The 19,070-nt window shown below is 42.0% G+C and overlaps 1 protein-coding gene across 10 annotated transcripts in view; it reads right to left on the reverse strand.

The window, feature by feature from the left end:
- The window catches only part of Dnm3 (dynamin 3), a 485,732-nt gene that overhangs the window by 204,402 nt on the left and 262,260 nt on the right, over nt 1-19,070 (reverse strand).

The following is a 19,070-nucleotide window of genomic DNA, read 5'->3' on the forward strand; positions in this document are numbered from 1 at the left end:
CGCACATAAATAAAAGTAGATCTGATATCCAAGCAATCTTTGCACTATTTTTTATATTCCGAGCTCTCGGCACAGTGTCTGATGTAAACAAGAAAATTGATGACACTTAGTGGAACCCAGTGACTCTAAGCGATGTGAAAAATTCAGACAATATACACTTTCTTCACGATGAGCAGCTCAAAGTTACAAACACAAAATCACAGATGGAGGAAGGGATAAAGGCAACATGGCACAAACATGCACAGAGAATTACATTTATCCATAAAGAAGAATGAGATTGAGTCATTTTCAAGAAAATAGATGAAGACGGATCCTGTTATAGTGAGTGAAATAAGGCAGATTCAAAAACATCATATTTTATCTCATACACAGAATCTAATTTATGCTCACATCACCCGCTGATAGAGGGGGCCTAAAGGGAGGAGGTAGAGAGAACGAAACAGGGTAATTGGGGCAAAAGAAATATGCAGAATTTCAAAAAAATGTATATTAAGAAAACAGAAAGGGGTCTAGTTTAGGGGAGGAAGAAGACCAACTGGAGTGAGGACTGGAGAGGAACAAAAGGGAAGTTAGAGCAAGGCACAATGATATATATGTGAAAACAGCACGATAACATTCTTTTGAACAGTAAGAAAATAATAAGGGGTTCCAATGAACACTGAAGACACATACGCAGTATTTGCTTTAAGAGTATTATGTGCATGGGAATATTATGCACACTGAAGGCTCTGTGTAATATTTGCTTTAAGCCTGGCAAATACAGAGGTGAATGCTCGCAGCCAACCATTGGACTGAGCATGGGGTACCCAATGGAGGAGTTAGAGAAAGGACTGAAGGAGCTGAAGGAGTTTGCAACCCCATAAGAAGAACAACGATATCAACCATCCAGACCTACACCCCCCACTCCCCCGAGAGTTCCCAGGGACTAAACCACCATCCCAAGAGTACACAGGGATGGACCTATAGCTCCAGCTGCATATGTAGCAGAAGATGGCCTTGTTGGGCATCAAAGGGAGGAGTGGCCCTTGGTACTGTCAAGGCTCGATGCCCCAGTGTAGGGGAATGTCAGGGTGGGGAAGTGGGAGGGAGAAGGTGGAGGGGGCACCCTAATAGAAGCAGGGGGGAAGGGTGAGGGGAAACGAGGAAAGGGCATAACATTTGAAATGTAAATTTTAAAATATCCAGTAAAAGAAAAAAAAAGAGTACAGAAGAATGAGATACTACTTAACTAGCCAAGAGTTGGAAATCACCTTGTAGGCTGGAGAGGAGACAGTCAAGCCAGACATTTGGAAGCAGGGCAGCGGGAACCTAGCACACTGGACTGGTAGCATGGCTCTCTACTTATGAGATTTTTAAACTTAGAGTTAATGAACTCAAATTGTATTTTATGAATTATAAAAAGTCAGTAAAAGTTTTAGGGTAAAAATGTGGTAAAATAAAGGTGATATTTGTGTGTGTGTGTGCGCGCGCGCGCGTGTGCGTGTGTGTACACCCATGTGTGTGCATGTGGAGGTCAGAATTGGATGCTGGCTGTCTCACACCTTAAGACAGAATCTCTCATTGAGCTAGAAGCTCTTAGTTTCTGCTAGGCTAGCTGACCAGAGCAATCGATGAACTCCCAGTCTCTGCCTGCCTGCTGAGGTGGAAGTTCAGTCTAACTTCTTAGCGTATGTGTTTGAGAGTGAATTCAAGTCCTGGTCATTACATAGCAAGCACTCTTATCCACTGAGTCATTTCCCACTTTAAAAAAAACAAGCAAACGAAAACTTATTTAAGCTTTACTGAAGCATTAGAAAAGCAAAACAGAGAGTTTCTGTTTGCTCATTGCCCAATAAAGCTGTATTTTTAAAAGATGAATAGGGTTAAAGAACAGATGGGTTTGTAACGAATACCTACTTTAACCAAATTCATTCAGATTGCTTCTATAGATAGACTTAAAGTGGACAATTACCGAAACCAGATCTGGAGAAACTCTTGTAAACTTGGCTAAAATGACAGGGTTGCCTTTGTGCCAAGGACTCAGCCTCAGGACAGCAATGTATGTGACATTCAGATAAGTCTGACAGATTTGTGCTCCAGGCTTTCAAAGAAGAACCTAGCAAGACTGCAGTGTTACGTCTGTGTCTGAAGGTCTCAGGATCACCAAGCTGTTCCCCTTAGGAGAGAGGAATCTCCCAGGTCATCCCACCACCGCTTTCCTCAGGCAGTGAGTCTGTATTCCACCTCCCCAAGCCCTTACCCCAGACAGTGGCTATGGCTTGGTAGGTTGGATCACTCCTATTAGAGGAATTAACAGGGAGAGACCGGTTCAACAGTTGGTCTTCCTCTGGGTTGCGCCTTACGCAACAAGACTCATGACCCCCTAAGACCAAACACATTCCTTCCTTGATTCTTTCCAATATGTAGCTGAAGTTTGCCAAGACAGGAGGACTCAGGTAATACCCAAGCCTGGAAAAGGGCCTCAGGGCCTTAGAAACCACTGACCAGGTAGGTGGTCTACCTCAGCCAGTCAAACTTCTTTGTATGAATGTGTGGGGCCAAATCCCCAGAAGGTGGTGAGGTGTTATTTTGCTTTTCTTTGACATTATTCCCAAATCAGAAACCACCAGAGAAGCTGTGAGTGGGATGTGAGGAGACTTGGGTGTTTCTAGCCATCACTTCACACTGGAAGACGGTGCTTCACGCATGGAGAGCCTCGAGCGGCTCTTTGTTAACCTGGTCCAAGGCAGAGCTTAGTTTCTCTTTGTGACTCTAAGGACTCTGAGGCTACTGTTTAAAGCTGAGTGACGTTGCTTAGCGGTAGGTGATAGCCAGAGCGGATTTTCCTAATACAGGATGAACTGGACCTCCCTCCCTGTTCACCCTTTTTCCTTCCCTGACTTCCACTCCCTCTCACCTCCTCATGCCTTTCCTCATGCCTGTGGTGCTGTGACAAGACCCGTGACTGGACGGACTTTTCTCAGTTCTGGAACCTCAAAACATATGAATTTAGCATTAGTGAACTGCTCAATGTGTTAGCCCTATCAAAAAAAAAATGAGTTCCTCTTTGCTTTTCTGGAAAAGCTCAGAATCGTCATAAGGTCCCAAACCTATGTTTGCTGTATTTGCAAACTACACACATATGTACATGTGTGTGCTACTGGTGAAACAAAGAATCCGTCTTTGAATTTGTATTTTAGTGGCTAGCTACATGATTTCATTTTATTTATAATATATACAAATATTTATATATATCCTAACCTCTAACCCCTCCCAAGATTCCCTCTCACCCCCTTTTCAAATTCATGGCTTACTTTTTACTTATTATTGTTACACACACACACACACACACACACACACACACACACACACAGATTTATAGATTTATAAAATGCAGAGTTCCTCTAGTGCTGCACATATGTGTATATATTTAGGGCTGACCAATTGGGGTTTGATACCCCTAGACGAAGTGCTACAGGCAACTACTGGCTGCTGAGAGGGGACTGGACAAGAATCCTTACGATACAGGGAGGTGATGGGCACTTTGCTTTATTGAGGTGATTGGTCCACGTGTATATCCAGGCATCTGATTATATGTCATGTCGAAGTGAATATAGGCGCCTGTAAGTATTTTTAAAATACTTAAGAATATTCCTGTATAGATTATTGAAGATACCTTGTGTGGAACCTTGAACCAACAGGAAGTAGAAAACACACAATGACTTGAGCACAGCCATTATTTTGGAAATTATTGGGAAAATCATTCTGGGAAACCTGATTTTTAATCCAGTTCTTTAAAAAAAATGAGTGTACAAGGTAAGTTTGTTTATAAAGAAAAATGAGCAATTAGAACTTTTTAATATGATTCTGTAATATTTTAAAATAAACAATGTATTCACACTTCAAAATTCAGGAAATGCAAAAAGATCTGCAAGGAAAAATCATCTTTATCACCTGTGGTTAATATTTTTGAAGCTTCAGAAATACATGAGGAAGCCATCTCTCCCTCTTCCTCTAGAATCTGCTTCGTGTGTTTGTTTCTGAGTGAGTATTGCCATGACAACATCTTACATGAAGCTACCTAACATTAATCAAGAGGCCAGGATTTATTGCCAAATGTTTGGAAGGCAGCCCTCGTGAGTATTATTAACCCAAAATGATGGGGAATGGTTTTTGACCTGTGTAAATCATAAATTCTTTATGGCTAATCTCAAAATTGATAATCAAAACAACAGCTATGCCATTACATTATACAAGGTTTGGCTGCGGGACTTTCTGTATAGGTAATCACAGGGCTCGAGCGGAACAATAAGCTCTTCTTTTCAATGGCAATGAGAGCCCAGACTGCCATGTTTCTCACCACCGTGAAAACATCTGCTCACAAAAAGGTCCCATGACCGGCGTATTTTTTGTAGAAATGTTTTGAAGTACACAAAGCCATGAGAATTAACAAATGATAACCAGATTTCACAATTCCCCTGTAAATATACTTCAGCTAAACTATGGCCTCAGCGAATGATGCCCAGAGGGTCAATCTCATTGTTTCCAAAGATAATCAGTATAAGTCTAGAACTGGAGAGAGGGGACTTCCTCGAGCATCACAGTGATCGATCCAAGTACTTCCTTTTGCTCAGTCTTTCCTTGACAGCAGTTTACACCAATTCACTCTGCTTGCTCTCCTTCAGAAAATAAACTGTGCTGAACACTCTCTTTACTCTCAAATTTAACACCATTAATGGCGGTTAGGTCAATATTAAGTTTCCTCCCCAGTCAGAATATCACGTTTTTTCCCTCAACTTTCAGTGGCACCCCTCCTTCTGCCACATACACCCCAGACCCCAGATTTAGAGCTATCTTATTGTTCATTTGTGACATCCTTTTCCAATTTCATTTCTCTCTTAAAATGTGAATGCAGAAATGGGTTCATAGCTCATTAACTAAATGTAGCCAATGCCAAGCAGGGGAGAAAAACCATTACTCTTAATTTTATTATATCGTATCTTTACCTATTCCAGAAACATTCAATGTATTTATTTGATATTCCAATTACATAATAACTTATTTTTTATTTTTTTGAGAATTTCACATACGAATATTGTGTTGATATAATTTCTACACCTTTCTCTGTCCTTTTCCAACTCTTCCATGCCCCAGAATCCCTCTCATCTTCATGGCTTCTTCTTTAATCATCATTGTTGCATATATATGCATGGAAAGATAAGTATTTAACTATAGTTAGAAATTAAATTGGATTAAGAAAATAACAGTAGCAGGTTTTCCTCTAGGGTCTATGACCTCTCCAGCCACAAACAGTTAGCTAGGCTTACAATACCAGGCATGAATTCCTCCAATTAAGAGGGTCTCATATCCAATTAGACAGCTGTCGGTTACCTCTAAGATAATATGGCCACCGTTGCATCATTGAGGATGTATTAGGAGTCTGACCATGGTTATAGTTGGCTAGACCTTAGACTTGTTGTAATGAACTTTCAAAAAGATTCTTAAACTCTGTAATGTCGTTTGTTCTTGACTATTTGATTCTTGTTTTGTTTCACCTCAGCTTCTGGGGAAGAAGCCAGTCCCATTCATGCCAGGCGAATGTCCTGCCACTTCGCCACATGCCACTTTGCATGGCACTTTAGTGGCAATCAACTGTGGTACTGCTAGAACACCTGCAGGGGTCAATCTTACAGATCTAAAATTACAGGATCTCCACGACACAAGGCAACAGGATATCCAAGAGAAGTCCTAGTGAGGTTTCAGAATTGATAGAGAAGCAGAAGCCAGAGGCCTTGTTCCAGACCAACGAGTCATTGCAAGAAATGTTTGCAAGTAAAGAAGTGTGGACAAAAGGGTACACTGTGGGACACGACACGTTGTGACTACAACTTCCATTGTTACTTTTTTCCCTCTGTTTTTTTGGGGGGGTGTAAGGGTGGAGGGCAGGTAGGTGGGGAGGGGGAGATAATTGAGATTGAGGTTCATGATGTGGAACTCACAAAGAGCAAATAAAAAGTTAAAACAGAAAAAGAATGGTCCTTATATGTAAAGCTTGATCACAAGCCCAAAGCTTGTCCTATGAGGTCTAGATGGTTGATAGCATTGTTCACACCACATCTGGCAAGGAGGAAGGCTGGCTACCCCCCCCCCCAGGCAAGGTCCACTAAAGCTGGCCAGTGATGCAGGTACAAATACCCCAGAGTGACCAAACAGGACCTGTGGCTCGTTCTAATACCCAAACCGCCAAAATGTACACCCTTGGGTAGATATTAAAGAAGCTAATGGCCCATGAAGCTGTATGTGGAGTTACATGTGACAGACAGAGCATGCACAATAAATGCACAATGTGCTGTGCAAATGAGCCCTCCAGCCCCATGCTGTTTGACACAGAAGCCCTGTCTTCTATACAGCATGGCCACTGGAGCTGCTCTATTCTCCCTCTGTGCTAGCTACTTCTCCCATGAAAGAGAATCTCTTTCTAACATCCTAATGACATCCCTGCTTTTGTGTCTGTGTGTCAAATGTTTACCTAGTTGTTCCAAGACATGGGAACCTGGAGCCTTTGCAGAGTGCCCATCAAGCCCTGGTTTCACTGAGAGAAATGTTATAACTATGAGTCTATAAACGGAGACACAGAGAGAATGAATGAAGCCATGGTGAGATGGCTTCTCGGTGCCACTGCTGGGAGCTAAGTCTTCTGAATAGAAGGCACAGCATCTCTTGTGTCTTTTAACTCCCCCTAGTCACCACAAATGACTAGCTAGTAACAGCAAAGAATTAATTCATAGACTAGAATCTTTAAAAAACAACTTGAGGCAATTAGCTTTAGATGTTATCATCCTCCTGTCAGAAGAAAGAACAGGAGGATAAGGGAGGAAATAGGAGGGGGAGAGGTGGTGAGATGAGCCAGAAAGGAGGGGAAGGAGGAGGGGAAGGGAAGGGAGGGCAAAGTAAAAAGGAGAAACTAAGACTACAGTTAATAACCAACATTGGGGAAAATAAACAGAATGCCCAAAGCTTGTCTCAAGTGTCTTCCTAGATGTTATTCGCCAATAAAAACACTCTGAACTATCTAGAACATTAAACTCACTCTACTAAACCCAATTAGATAAAATTAAAGAGAAGTTTAAGTATCTAAAAGCCAATGCTTCATGAGGCAGATTGGCTGAAGTTGCACATCACCGGATGGGGCTAGGTCTGGTACCCAAGATGCCTGTGGCAAGAGCAACTGCAGTGGAGGTACACTGGACTGAAGGCTACACCATACACTGGGCACGGGTATGCAGAGGGGAGAAGGTTTATAGACCCAACATCAGTCTGTACTGGTTGGTTCCCTGCTTTTCTGGTCATCAAATATCTTGAAAACCATTCCTGAAGGGAATTAATGTTTAATACGGTCCAGGAGAATACTGAAAGACTTTGTAGAATAATCTGCAATCTTCACGGCCATTCTGTGAAGTGAAAGCTCTTAGTACCTCCCTCCTTAGACGAAAAGTAAGAAATGTTAGGTAACACTCCTCAGATACCACAGCAGAGCCAGGGGTAGCTCAAAGCATAGCCTTTGTGTTCACCTCTTCACCCTGTGGCCTGAGGACAACAAGCACAGGAGGCAACAATACAGACAATACAGCCACAGCAGAAACTGGTCAGCTATGTTTAAACAGGGAAAAGGAAACTTTCAGAGCAACAGGAACATTTGTGTCAATTCCTACTTATCCGAAAGATCAGTTAACATCATTATCCTTCTTCCTAGCAGTTGTTTTTGGATGAGCCCTCTCCATCTAACTTTCTGCAGGCAGGGTTGTGCTTGCCTTTGTATATCCATCAAAGGGTGTTCCTGGTGTATTTGAGGTTTATGATGTGAGTGAATGAAAGTGTAGATAAAAGATGGGTGACTGGAGGTTTACTTTTATATTTTCTAAGAAAAATGGTAGTTTCCAAGAATATTAGATCCCTGGGCTATGAATCCAGGCTTGGACAAATCGTGAATTATTAAGTGTAGGCAGTTCAGGGTTTTCAGTTTAGAAGTTAAAATAGGTGAAAATGCCCTAAATTAGAGCACATAAAATAAACCTTGATTAACTCAACCTCTTTTCTCTACCATAAAGTGGGACAGAAAATCAATTTATGGAAGGAAGGCTTAAATCTACTTAAGTATATAATCAACTTAATTTTATAATCTGCTCCATCTCACTGGCTTTCTCAAAGCACAAGGCCTTCTGAATTCAGGAACACATGTCTATCAATTCTCAGCAGGGGCCTGGATGACCCAATCCTGTTTGTAAAATAAGTAAGTAAATAAGTAAGTAAGTAAATAAATAAATAAATAAATCAACCTTCAATTGACTGAGTGGTCTTCATGCTTCAAATAAAAAAAATTATTGCTCAAAACACATTTTATCTTAATTGGGCTTACTCTATACTTTAAATGTCAACCTCATAACTCATTCAGACTGCAGAAGAGTCTTTAAATGGTGAACTTCAAAGAAAACAAACTTTCAGAATATTTTTCTGAAAATCAAAACAGCTCAACCATTTTCCTACTCCACCCATGTGACGTTTTCATATACAGAGTTTTAAATAGCTGCATTAAAATACTAGGTTAATTTTTTCCCTATCCCTACAAGTGGAGGACTAAAAGTAACCGGAAAACGGCAGCAACAACAACAACAAAAACAAAACGTATTTTCTCGCTTCCTCCTCCTCAGATCAGCGTGTGCCCACCACAGCCTGGAAGCAGATCTTTGTCTTCAGACACAAACCTTGAGCTGCATGTAATCAACAGGAAGCAAGATGACTCATCGGTCCGCGGAGATACCTAAGCTGAGAAGACTCAGCATGCTCTCTCCCTTCTCAGAGGATCCTGTGTGATGGATTAAGTTTCCCAAACTCCAAAATACATTTACGATATAGGATTTTAACATTTAATCCCCTGGCCATTCGCTTTGGCTTTAAACAGATTGTTTATCTTCCTCCAGCGAGCACAAAACGCCATGCCGAAATGGGAACCAGATTTTTCTACTCAGTGAACTCCGTGTGGTTTCCCCATTTCTCCTGGCGTCGGTTTCCCGGCAGACATTCATCTAAAAAAATTCCTGCTTGAGTGATTTGTTAGGAAGATGGGATCTGGAGCTTTCTGTGGCAAATTCTCAGTGTGCTCCTAACTGCACTGAAACTGCAGGCTCTGCATAGGACGTTACAACAGGGCTGCAGAGTCCTTTGTGTATGTGTGTGTGGGAGGGCACAGTATTGTATAATCTAAAAGGTTACCTTCATTCCTAAGAAATTCCCTTTCTCTGAATTTTCTCATGCAGGAAAGCCTTATGTCAAATAGTAGGTATTTATTTGCAGACTCCATTTGGAAACCATTGTGGAGCACGGAGAAATTATAGCTACTCCTGCCATCTAGGAAGGTAAAATAAAATTGGAAAGGTTAGATATAAAAGCCTGAACAGGTTTTTAAAAAGGACAGTTTGAAAGGATTCCGAACAGTACAAACAGCAAATGTATGGAAAAGATGTCAGGTTTAAGGGAGGTGCATGGAAATATTTCCAACGCTCTTCGGAGCTAATTTAAATTGAAAGGGTATAATCACTATGTATTCCTACCCTTCTCTCCTTTGCAAAGACATTTAGTGTTCTTCCCCCTTCTCCCTCTTTTACACACACACACACACACACACACACACACACACACACACACACACACCACCACCACCACCACCACCACCACCACCACCACTACCACCAAGAAAAAAGAGGGAGGGGGGAGGAGTGGGCTCATAAAAAAATTACTGTATTACAGTAAAGGGTAAAAACCATTTCATATCATTTGGGAGTTAATTTGTTTCTAAACAATGCATAGGGAGTGTTATATTTATCTGACTAGCAGTGAAACCCAAAACACAAACTCTTAGACAGTGTTAACAAGCACTTTACTGGCAAGTCCATTTCATGTTTTAAAGAAGAGGCCACGTGAGTCCGGGCTGTAGAGAAGGGAGAGGAAAGTGTAGAAAGGTGGAAAGGAAGGATACAGTGGTGGAAAGGAACAGAAGAGCAATCTGTTTTCCTGAATGCTTTCTGATCTGTGCGACTGAACCTAGCTATTGCTTTCTGATCTGTGCGACTGAACCTAGCTATTGTTAGAATCTCGCAAGTACCTCTGGTCCTCTGGGTTTGAAAACTTGGCCCCAGCTGCGGGGTTGTTTTGGTACCTTTGCAGTCCAGGGCCTACCTGGTTGATGAAGGCACAGATCCTGAGGGCTACAGCCTAGCCCCACTTCTAGCCTTCTAGGCAGGCCCCTGATGTCTGGTTGGCTGTCAGACTTGAACAGCCACCTCATGCCCCTTGCCTTATAGCTGGAAGTCATTGTGCCTTCTCTGTCAAAGTAGAGTATCCAAACCAAATCACCTATCCTGTAAGTTAACTCTGCCAGGAATGTGGTCACAGTTGTGATATGAAAGTACCCAGGGTACCAGGATGGGACATGGACACAATCACCGCCCTTTGACTACCTTCTAGTCTTTTACAAAAGTTGCTGAGAAGCCTCTTGGCACCACTATGACAGCTCAGGAAGCTGTCACCATGAGAGCTGGTGCAGGTCATTCATTTTCTAAAGCCTCAGAGTTCATTTCATGCAGACCACTTACTCAGGACTGCCAACTGCCTCTGTGGGAGGAGTCTGACACTATTTGAGAAAGGATAAAGTGGCGGAGGTGACTTATACCACTCACTTCTGCAGCTCCATATCTCTCAGTCAAATTCAGGAAAGCCTGAGCCTCCTTTAACCTCAGAGAAATAGAAACTGTTCAACAGAGAAACACTTTTAACATTAAACACAAGCAGCCAGGGATACACAAATGGGAAATCATCTCTACTCCAGGTCCGGACAGATCTGGCCTCTGGGTTCTTCCTGAGAATGTTCATTCAAAACTTTTATTTCCCAATCATGTGGTACACTGCTAAGCAAAGGAGGTATATGGCATAAAAACCTTGCACAGTTAAAAGAGTGTCTAGCTGGCCTTCCTTCTCCATTTCTATCAGCATCCGCATACACAGGAAAGCTTATTGAAACCCTCACATACTGAATACGAAGAAGACAGGACATGGGTATGTGAGAACGGTAGGTATAAATGTCGGATGGATATAATCTGACTGTTAGGCTGACACGCAGAGCAGATGTACTGAAAATGAGAGAGCAAAGGAATGCAGCAAATGTGCTCTCCTCTCCATTCATTCGTAGCTACAACAGATAATCTAAACAAAAGCACTGTAATAATGAAAGAACGAAACAGTTGGACTCATCCTTAGCTCAAATGCGGTTCACTCTGACTAGTATAGTGCTGTCGAGGTGGCCTCGACCCACTATTTACAATGCAAAAGGCTCACATGGAACAGAATTAAGCTTGATTTCTAAAACAGAGGGTAAGAATCCCTGGAGATAACTCTTGCTAGCTTTCTTATTCTTTGCTGAAATCAAAAAATAAAAGAAAAAAAGGAAAACAGATTCAGCTTTTCAAAAGGTAACTAATTGAAATGCTGTGCTGAGTGTACAGTCTAGAATATTGTGAAAAGAAAGGCCACTGTCCTCAAAATGTTTCTGCTATTCCAAAAGCACCCTACACCATGCACATTCACTTTTCTCTTCATAGGAAGCTTGAAGACAATCTCATAACAACCGGGAGCTTCTCAGTAATGACTCCAAAGGGTTCTGAAAAATGCCAGAGCAGGCAAGGTACATCCCGAGTAGCTTCTCTCACAGGGTAGATGCACCGCGCGCACACACACACACACACACACACACACACACACACACACACACACACACGGACATTCCAGAAAAATATAATTCCAAAGCAATCATAATCCATTCAGCCACTGAACTCCAACATTAGCTCTTCCACTACCACCCCTAGCCTCCCCCCCAAATTAAAGTACAAAAGGGAATGGAGTAAATGAGATTGGGGGGCAAAGGGCCACAGTGTGTGCACCCAAGTATACAAGTGCAAGTATACATCTGCAGTGTTTGGTGGTAAGGCCACTGTGGAGAAACCCATCTGCCTACTTTGTTGCATTTGTAGGCAACAAGGTACTTGCCTGAGATTCCAGCTACCTGGGAAGCGGAAGTTGAGAGTTTGAGGCCAGCATCCCTCAAAAGTTAACAACTGTTACAACACTAGAATGTTGCTTCTTACCCACAGTCCTTTTGCTAACTTTCAACTCCTGCAGGGAAGCTCTGATCAGTACAAACAGAAGCAGGAGGTGAAAATATACACACTTTTAAACTATATCTAAGGCCAGTGTGTGTGCCTTACCCTTAAAAGCATTATAGTGTCAAACCATGAAAGACATTGTCTTAAAAGCTACTTAAAAAGAAAAGACATGGATGGTGGTCTAGACTCTGGGAGAACTGGGTGGTCACCAACCAAGGAGTGTTCCTGGAGGGATTCATGGCTCCAGATACCTGTGTAGCAGAGGATGCCCTTGCCTGACAGCAACAGGAAGGGAGGCCCTTGGTCCTGGGGCGGCTTGATACCCCAGTGCAGGGGGTATGCTGGAGCGGTGGGGCAGGAGAGTGTGGGTGGGTAGGGGAACATTCTCATGCAGGCAAAGGGTAGGGGAGAGGGAGGATGTGGGAGGGGGAAGGAGGTGGGCGAGGCTGGTGGAGAGGTAACCCGGAAGTGGGATATCATTTGAGATGTAAATGAATGGAATGATTAATCAACAAAAAAAAAAGAAAAGAAAAATATAAAGAAAAGACTTTACTTTGATACCAGTTGTTTTCATACAAAGATGTTTCTATGCCTAGATTTGCATATATACATATATACAACCACACAAATATGTATTCATATACTGACAACTATATATATATACATATATATATATATCTTGTAAAGATATGTGACTAACACCCATTTGAAATATGAGTAGATTGCACACATATTACACATATATATGCACTATAAATACATAATATATACATACACACATTATATATATGCACATATCTTAAGGGCATATAAACTTAGAAAGGATCTTCCAAGGTATCATCTTATGTAGACAGTTTCCATGCAGCATTTATAAGGTACCCATTATCTTTCTTACAGAATGAAGCACTGTCGTGTGCCTTTGCTTGTTTTGCACACTGATGATATATTCGCTGTTGGAGATTATAAACATTGGAGATGGGCCTTTGAGAGCCAGACCCGCTGTTGCTGCTTTAGACAGTTTCTCAGAGTTGCCCAGAGTCAGTGACAGCACGAAGTAGGCACCTGATGGGCTCCCACAGCAGTAGCCTGCCTTCATGCAGCCTGACTCTGGACCCTGATATTAGTTTTACATACATCGATTCAATTTCTCCTTAAAGAAACAACAGTAAAACCGATCACAGCCAAGGAAGTTCAATAACGTGCCAAGGCAGCATGATCAATGACATATCTGGGATTCAGCCCACACAGTCTTGCTCTGCACCCTACTTCCGAAAGCCTCGGTCCCTTATCTGAAGCCACAGAGAACCCTGCTTTTCAAGGATATTGGATTAAGTTTCACTCTGTGTGGGAAACATTAGAAAGAGCCTAGCATAAAGTAAATTCATGAATCAAAGCCTTAACGAAGCAAAATGAGTCTCTAAATATGAAAGGAGAGAGCCGGCCTTTCCTTCTGGCTCCTTCCAGGCTGATATCCCTTAGCCTCAACAAAATGACATGATCTGACTTTGCAAGGCATTCTGAAGCCATTTTTGGTGGACTAATATTCAAATAATTTTACTGCTTATAAAGAGACACACCTAATGCACATTTATAAAAAAGAAATTATCTGTAGACATGATACAGTATGTATACCAAATGGTTTCTCAGGGTACGCTATGCAAATTACTATGGCGCACATATGAAAATATTTTAATATGGACTAAATTTAAATAAATTCTCCAGCGATTGGACAGAATTAAGAAACCAGGCAAAGCATCTATATAGTGTACACAGCTAAATAGATTTATGTTGGTTTAGAAATGATGGTTTGTTCTTTGCATTTTACATATGGCAAAAGATCATAAATCTTAAAGACAACACACCGTGTAGTAAACCGATGATAAACATGCTTGTATGACTTTCCACTGCTGAAGGGAGAGACTATACATACGCTCCGGGATCCTGGGTAAAGCGGGATTCACATATTCTTTTCCTCATAGTCAATATGTTTCTCAGACATTGTCATCTGCAGAAGATGACTTTAGCCGTGGGGAGGGGGGTGCTCTTTTGAGTGTTTATAAGATACACATATAGATTTTTTTCCTCCCCACTGGGGGCTGCGGAGATGGTTCACTGGGTAAGAACACTTCGCTGCAAGCATGAAGACCTAAGTTCAAATCTTCACTATTTCTGAAAAATGCTAGGAATGGCTGCCCATGTCTGGAACCCCAGCATTGGGAGGCAGAGAGAGGAAGGCAGAACTGGACAGATTGAGGGCTGGCCAGCCTAGCTTCAGTTCAGTAAGAGATCATATCTGAAGAAAATGATGTAGAGAGATACCCACAGTACTGCCATGGCTTCTGCATACATTTGCAGGGGTGTGCATAGCCTCATACACACACAACACACACACAGACAGACACACACACACAGACACACACATGCACATGCACACACATAACACACACACAGATACACACAGACACACACATGCACATGCACACGCACAACACACACACAGACACACACGCACACAGACACACACAGACACACACGCACACAGACACACACAGACACACACACAGATACACACACAGACACACACATACAGACACATACACACACAGACACACACACAGACACACATACACAGAGACACACACACACAAAGAATCCCTCCCCTTTCGGTTTTCATATATGCTCATTACTGAGTAGCACTAAGCAAACAAAAAACAACAAACAACCCGCTGATACCACAAATATCAGGTATCACTATTCTCAAATTCTGCATGACCGAAGAGACACCACACTTCCCTTGTCTAAGTAAGCCAGTGCTCATTCTGAAGTGTCATTTTAACATGGAATTCAAGGAGATCTCATAGCACATAGCATTCACATGCTACTCCTTCGTTCTCTTGGTTTGGAGCAGGCATCAGATTGCATTCCTACTTATGTTCTCATTTGAAATCTGCCTGAGGAAGCCAGCAACAGGTTTTCAAGATGGAGCTTCAAATGAACTGGCATTCCGAAGCACATATTTACCTTCCTGTGACTGGTTTCCAGACAGCCAGTCTTTCCAGGTTTGCCCGCCGGATGTATTGTGTTACAGGGATACAGAAATGGCTGCTGTGCACACCAGTGGTTAGTAGAGCTCAAAGATGTAACCTTATCTCTCTCAATTGATTTGAGGAAAGAATGTTCATAAAATATATACTGCTTTTGGTTAGGGGTTGATTTCTAAATAAACAGACCCAGCCACGGAAACTCTAGAAACAGGCTAAACAAAACATACATTCATGAATGTATGCTTTAAAATCAACTCCCAATCTTAGCCTTTTATAAGCTCTCAAGAGACTGCACATTCGGCTACATTAAGTTTATGATGTATAGTGGTTCTGATTTAACTTCGCTTTTAGTACTTGTGGAATACCCGAACTCTCCTGAATATTCTGTACTTCTTAGAGGCCAGTGAGCTTCCAGGCCTGCAAAGGCACTTGGGGACAGTATTAGGAAGAGGCACTTTGTTAAGGAGTCAGACAAAGAAAGAAGAGTAAAGAGTTTCGTGCCCGGTGAGTAGAGATTAGAGGGCAGTAGGCCTACAAGTCCCTCTCAGCAAAGTGCTAATTTGCACAACCTAAAGCCTAACTAAGTAGGGCTATCTTTCTTCATTTGTAAGGAACTGAGCTCAACTAGATTTTTATCTCAGCTGGGAAGCTTTCTAGGCTTCAATTCTCAAGTTACTGTCACGGAAAAAGTTTGGTCAGAAGCCATGGTCGCACCCCACAGCTTTTCTTGCTGCATCAACACTTTGCTGCAGAACCTGTCGTGGTGTTGGTCAAGCCAAGCCTAAGAATGGTGTCTTTATCGTCACCCAGATGATATTCTATCTGGAGGGAGAGAAGTATGTGCTGTAGCAAAGAGATCAGTAAAAAATCTGTGATGGAGCATCAGACAGCTGACATTTTATTACCATGGAATATGAAAGTTATAAAAATTCTGTGAGAAATTTTTTTTGTGCGTGTGGAGTGGAGAAAAATCTGAGTTCTGCTCTGGCATTTAGTGTGAACACAAAGTAAGCCGCTTATCTGAGTATAATCGATTTAAGCATCAGTGACAGGATAATATCTGCAGTCCTCGGCTATAGTAAAGAACTAATGCATGTTATGTGAAAGGACTCGGTAACCTGTACAGATGCTATAAGGTGACCACTGCAAAGCAGAGGAAGGAATCGCACCACTAACTCGGAAGGCAGACACCGTGAGGAAGTGGGAAGGCTGGATGATGAAGTTTATTTAAATGTCTCTACTGGAGCTGTCATTGGGTGGAAGCTAGAGCGCGCGGGAGATCATTTACCTTACGTGCTTGAAGCTGTAGGGTCAATCTCCTTGGTTAACTTGTACATAAGTTCTCTAAAAACATAATTTCAGGATAAATCATATATAGTTGAGGTATGCATATCTAGATATCACAAAAAATAACAATTGAAACACTAGTAACTATGCTGTGTTCCCAGTACAGGAACACCGGAGACACTTACTTTGAATCTAAGAATTTCAAGTTTTTAAAACTAGCCAATCTTGGGAATGAAAACCATTGGGAGGTGTGTTTCTATAACATGTTAAAGTTGTGTAAATTTCATATTCATTCAAAGTGACCTATTGAGGTAGCGAATGGCTCAGACGAATGGCTTTTTGAAATAAGGAGGTTAAGTAACTGGTATTAAAACATCCTACTGAAGGCCAGTATAAATGTCTTTGTCATCTGGGCCCATACATCTCAGGTATTTGACTGGTAATTTTACAGGCTCGGAAAAGTCCTCAAGCCAATCCCATAGCGGGACTTCCTACAATAGCACGAAGGCTTTTCTTACTGAATGAGAGCCCCAACATTGCTAACTTATGCGAGGATAAAAGGAGGCGGTCCTCCAAGCTCCTTCCCTTTCTATGCCTAGTCCTTCTTACTGGGCAAGCACACAAGCAGACAAGACCAAATCTGTCCCACACCCCCAGCTATCTGCAGCAATGACAACTGGAAAACAACTGGTCCACTGGAAGGTCAAGTATAATGCATCTATAAGAATTTCTGAAGAAAATCACTCATGCCTTAAAAAGCCTCAACTAAAAGCATATATTTAAAGGCCTTGCAGATACAGCATAAACTCTTTATTTGGTGTAAGTAGAACATTTAAGAAGGTCTAGCTGTGTGAACTGAGATGAAATCGTGGAGCAGTCTGGTCAGAACCTCTTTTCCTTTGCCAAGTCCTGTTCCACTGACAGACACTGAAGTGGGCAGAAGAAAGGCTTTCACAATGTGTAGCAGGAGCAGGCCTAAACCGGAGTGATGGGTTCTGAGTGGACCACCTCTCACCAGCCCATGCCTACTGTAGGACTTAGTGTGACAGACACACCGAGGATAGGGCAGCATCCTCCTGCAAACAGACCATTAGGTCACACTTAGTCTCCCTTCCATCATCTCCAGTAAACACCCAGCAGCCGTGAGGGAGACGGCAGCTGAGTCATGCTGGGCTCCCCTAACCACTCTCAAATAGTCTCAAGAAGGTCAGTAAGAAGACACTAATAGGAAGCATTTCCGGTGTCAACCTAGTGTATTTAACCTGACATAAACCTCTTTGCTCAATTACAAGCTTCTAGATAATGTATTTAATCTTCTCCACAAGGGCTTGGGACTACTTTTGAACCCTTTGTGGTATGTCAATTTTAAAGAAACCATGTTAGGAAAAAAGAAATACGCTAAGGCATATTTTGAAGCATTTTGAAACAGCCAATATCGTTTTGTACATCTCGAAATTATCACAGGAGCCAGGTACAAATGAGTTGTCTGGGCCCTAATGCTTACAATAATACTGCATTCCACCATCCTGTTAGTTAAACTTAGAAAATCTCCTACATTGTGATCTCTACAGGGCCAATTGATAAAGCTGTCATGTGAGACAAAAATCTAATATCCATCAGGATTCAGTGGAAAACAAGCTAGAGGACTTCATGTTCACCACATTCAACAGTATACATAACTTGAAACAGTTAACAACTGCGATGGAGGACTAGAGAGCAGTGAGCTGATAGCTTGTAACTTTACTTAATCAGAGATAAAACTCGTGGTCAGAATGCCGTGTAAACAAAAGTATTCAAACAGAAGTGGGAGTAACCAGCGGGATAAAACAATACTGTCTGTCATCCTGTGGCTCTACCAGAGGGACATTTTCAGAACAGGGCTGGCACTGCGGGTGCTGGAAATCTAAACTTTTTAACGTTTCCTTAGGTACAGCTATAGAACGGCATGCAGAGAGCCAGCCAAAATAACTGAGGGAGACTAGGAAGGCCACATATGGAACTAATTACTCATGGAGAGGCCATGACAAAGAGCATTTCTCCAGACTTTTCATGGGGGCTTCACTTTCAGGAAGTTGCTATAATTACTGCTCAAGTCTAGAGCAGCCTGCAAGCTGCTGACAGGTCCAGCAGAAAAGGAGGAGGAGGAGGAGGAGGAGGAGGAGGAGGAGGAGGAGGAGGAGGAGGAGGAGGAGGAGGAGGAGGAGGAGGAGGAGGAGGAGAAGGAGAAGGAAAAGAAGGGGGTAACCCCAATTTATCTGACCTCACTAAGGAGTAAAAGGCAAGAAAACAAAGTATCACAGGAAAGTAAAATAAAAAAAAAAAAGCCTCGAAGTTTGCAGGCTTGACAGTGTTCAACTTTCTGTTTACTGTTTTATCTTTGTTTACTGTTTTATCTTCTATCTTCAAATTACTTCTTCAGCCTGGATCAGGCAGCAAATTTGTACTTCTTCTCTCAACTCACTTTTGGTTGGCCACAGCAGAACTGTACATCTTGACTTTTTTTTTTTTTTTTTTTTTTTACAGCTTTTCCATACTGGGGCCCACTTCC

This window comes from Rattus norvegicus, chromosome 13 (assembly GCF_021556685.1).
Source record: "Rattus norvegicus strain SHRSP/BbbUtx chromosome 13, alternate assembly SHRSP_T2T, whole genome shotgun sequence".
NCBI lineage: Eukaryota > Metazoa > Chordata > Mammalia > Rodentia > Muridae > Rattus > Rattus norvegicus.